General features: G+C 39.3%; 1 non-coding gene across 1 annotated transcript; it reads right to left on the bottom strand.

Moving 5' to 3' along the window:
• Positions 1 to 2,613: 2,613 nt before the first annotated feature.
• On the bottom strand, positions 2,614 to 2,685 carry TRNAH-GUG (transfer RNA histidin (anticodon GUG)). Its single transcript has one exon. It is a non-coding gene; the product is annotated as a tRNA-His (tRNA).
• Between the last annotated feature and the right edge of the window lie 1,554 nt (positions 2,686 to 4,239).

The following is a 4,239-nucleotide window of genomic DNA, read 5'->3' as shown; positions in this document are numbered from 1 at the left end:
TAAAAACTCTAGCAGCTTTAACCCTAACCAAAAGCTAATGTTAAACTAAAATAACAAGAAATAAATATCTTCCTAAGCACTGTGGTTGGATACATCTTGTTAGTTTCAGAGCTAAAAGATGAACTAAGCCTTTTGGGGGTAAAGACACCTCCAAGTCTTACCAGTTTTACATTCTACACAGGATGGCCCATGGGTAAGAACAGTGGGAGGCACAGAAGGGCACAGAAGACATTCAGAGAAAGGCATGTATTCTTTCCTGCTGTCTCATTTTAAAAATAATGATCTTCATTTCCCTCCATATCAACTTGCTGCCTAAAGGTAGAGAAAGCCGCTGAAACAAACTCTTTTCCCTGACCTTCAAAGTGTTCTTGGACAAAAAAACTTCAGAGGTTCAGAAACATGCAAACTCACATCCTTGTTAGTATTTTGAATGTGTTATTCTGAGATTATGTTTTCCAACTGGAAATGTGTTATCAAGAAGTGTGCTAGAAAGGAAGACACACATATTTCAGGCAATTCTCTGTATAATTCAAACTTCAAAATCAGCTCCAGAATTACATATCTGTTACATATCTAGATTACATATCTAGATTTTTGTCTGCAATCCTGTCATCCTTGGGAACTGTTTTGTACTGAAATTTTTGTTTTCTTTTACCCTAATGAAATGGGAAAATTGATAAATATTTTCTCAGGAAATGGAACACTGGTAACTACTTGCACTTGCCTGCTTATATTCCAAACTGAATCTGGGTTCTAATTTTGATTCTCTTGTGAGGAGAACAAGTAACTGCAGGGGTAAGAAACATCTGATTATCTGCTTACACCATTCTTGCTCTCTGTTTACAGTGGTAGCATTGAGCTAGCACTGTAGATATCAGTACCCTAAATAAACTAAAAAAAATTGAATGATCCTTGTTTCCAGGTATGTCATCATATATATTAAAAAAAAAAAAAAAAGACATCCAGAATTTTTCTACTGTGCTATCAAAACTCCTCAATATCATCAATATCACTGTAACTAGCAATACAGTAATACAATGCCTCTACAGTTTATCTACAGATGAACACTGGATATAGAGAAATCTGTTCCAGGAAGGCTGAGGTCAAGCAGGGCTGAGCTTTGAAAGCTTTGGCAGCCTCAGGATGACACATGAGTAGAACAGAATTTCTGGCATTGCAATTTTTGGATTTCTGTAGTAGGACTTCACTCACTAGGATGTGTTAAAGAATATGTGCACCTGTGATGAGTTAGTTTTGTATTTCAGGAGTTTATAAAATCTAACACAACAGACAACATTTCTGAGTGACTGCAGCACAGAGAGAATATGAAAGATCATCCTGATCTCTTTTATGTTAGTGCATCTTTCTAAATTGCTTTTTTTTGGGAAATCAATCACATTTGTCTCATTGATTAGACAAAGAAGACAGGAGCTAATTGCTCTGATATGCTCCTAAAAGGCTGAGTGATACTTAAGACAGGAAGTCTGAGGCCAATCAGAGGAATATCCAAAGGTATTTTTAGAAACACAACAGAAAGTGACCTTCTGAACCTAAGGGAAATAGTAAGTTTCCTGGACTCACTAGCCTGTGCAAAATGGGACACCTAAGCCTACAGCCTTAGACGTGAGGTGCCCTCCCAGGTCTGCAGGCATATGGGACTTTGATTTTCTTGATAGCAATGTAAAAAAAGTTTTGTTACACTTCCTCACTGGGTAGGGGGGCAAGAAAAGTTCCTGAGGCTTTGCAGAGAGAAAGGCATCTCTCATTTCCAATCTGCAAGCTAGGCCTGTTACCTGAAGCTTGAATCCATCTCAACCTGGTAGAAACATAATCCATCATGCAGAGGACTAATGCCCCATCAAATGCAACAGTAACAGGAAAACAGCAGTTTCTCTTGAACAAACTCATTAGCAAATTAAAGAACCAGCTGCAGAAACTCTATTTAGTGACACCCAGATAAACTCCAAAATATTGATCTTTTGTTAATATAGCTGTTGGGAGCTTTGTAATTTTCTTGCTAATTTTTCACTTAGTAGAATAACTGCCAGTTGCTATAAGTATATGAAATGCACACGGTCATTTTAGAAGACTTCATTCTGAGAATCTGATCTTGTAGTACTCTGGCAGGCAGGACAGTGGTGCTCTACCCCATTCCAGCCACAAAAACAAAGGGAATCACTGGAGTCACTGACAAATGATGGTTCCTCTTCCCTGCCACCAGCAAGAACCTTCTGCTAGCAACACTTCATGCACAGGTGAGCAGGATTTCCAGTCACACTTCCAAGCAACTCAGGCAGATCAAAACCAAATAGACCCCATGGCTCAGACCAGAACTTAAGTAGATGTAATGAGTAAAAATGACATGCTCACTAAGCCATGGTGTTTATCACAATATCCATAAATAAATTCAAAATTAAAAAAAAAAAATCACCTTTGGCAACAGGATCACTAATACTTGAACACTTGCGGCATACACCCTTTTAGCAAAACATTCTTGTGAAAGTTACAGATATTCCAATTTTTTTCTTATCTGAGTCTGAGACTTACTTGCCTAATGGTTTAGTTTGGTTACAGAACCTATTGTTACGGCTCTTTAAAAGATTCCCTTTCCCCTGCCGTGACTCGGATTTGAACCGAGGTTGCTGCGGCCACAACGCAGAGTACTAACCACTATACGATCACGGCAACCTGCCCTGCATACCCAAACTAAAGCCACGGATTTTTCTCCTGGTATTCTTCAAAATGTTATACAAATGGTGCCACCTACAGTTTACACTGAGTTGTAGCCGCAGTGCAGCTCGTTCTAAACATTCTTCCAACATGTTACTGCCTTCTCGATTTAGCTTCCAGGCTTATTTTCCTTTCTCTTAATAATCCATGCTTACCAGTCCTGTCTAAAATCAGGTTCAGGGGAATTACAATAACGCTTCTCCTGTCCCCCAAATCTTCCCGGAGAGAACATTTTTTTCCTATTTTGTCAGTGGTGGTGGAGGCAAAGTCAAGAGAGCAGAAATGTCTGGCAGTGACAGGCTTAAGCAAAAGAACAAAATCTACTTCACTGAACACTACATTTGCTGAGCTGAACCAGGTATGATTCGTCGTAACTTAAGTGCATGTGTTGATGGACATCTTCCTTACCTCTACTATAAGCACACAACACAAAAAATACCTTTGGAGCATTATCTGCTGGGGAAGAACATGGTACAAATGCTACAAACGAAGCCTGAGGGGAGCAAGCAATTCACTTCTGTCAATTAAGACCAGCAATTAGTGGTATACTGAAGCAACAGCTGAGAATCACGTGCCTTTTCTCAGGTGTTCAGGCACAAAAAGACTGTAAACAACAAATGGGTACAAGAGAAAAAAAAAGTTAATTCTCTCAAATGAGATCTCCAAAGGGAATGAAGCTGTGCAATTTAAGGTGACGTCTAAAAAGGGTGAAAAAAAGAAAACCAGGACCAGGAGTGTTACACATCTGATATAAAACTAATCCCTTATTTTAGGAAACTAATCCCCTAATTTATGTTTGCTGCTGCCTCATAAAGTCATTACGCTTAGCAGAAATTGATCATAACAGTGTAAATAAGCAATGACAAAAAATTAAGGAGGTACTAGGACTCCTTCTGTGTTCCCCCCTCCATCCCTGCTTTTCAGTTTTCATGTCACGGTTGTCAGCAGAATAAGATGATGAATCTTCTGTCAAGGAAGGACTGGAAAAGATCAATCCCCTCTACCACACCTTGTGGCATTACAGTGTGAGTGTTACCTGTGAAGCCACCACATATATGTTGTCATCTGTAAGAAGCCATTGTTTGGGACAGCCTTTTCCCTTTTTTCCTCACCAGCCTCCAATCCCTCTGAACTATAAAGGAATCCGTGAAGAGTAGGCTAGTGGTTGCTGCTTCAGGGTGAATGCTTTTATGTGGTAAGTTCTATACTTCCCAGTACTCCAAAGACCTTAGGAAACTGGGCACCAGTATTCACTAGACAGTATATCGAGTTTTCTTCATTACTGAAAATTTTATTATTTCTTATTTCTTAGTATATGCTAATTGAAAAACATGGTAAACTGTGGTTGAGAAAGAAAGGTGGTAGGTAAAGGATGAAGTTAGCCCAAAAAGTCTTAACAGTGAACAGGACAGTAACATCACCTTGTCACCTGAGTATAAGCACAAGTGCATTTGGAAGAGGGCTCAGTATCATGTGAGAAGCTGGAACAGACCTGGCTCAGAAATGATT

The sequence above is a fragment of the Heliangelus exortis genome, chromosome Z (assembly GCF_036169615.1).
Source record: "Heliangelus exortis chromosome Z, bHelExo1.hap1, whole genome shotgun sequence".
NCBI classification, from domain to species: Eukaryota; Metazoa; Chordata; class Aves; order Apodiformes; family Trochilidae; genus Heliangelus; species Heliangelus exortis.
This window is presented reverse-complemented; position numbering and strand designations above follow the sequence as displayed.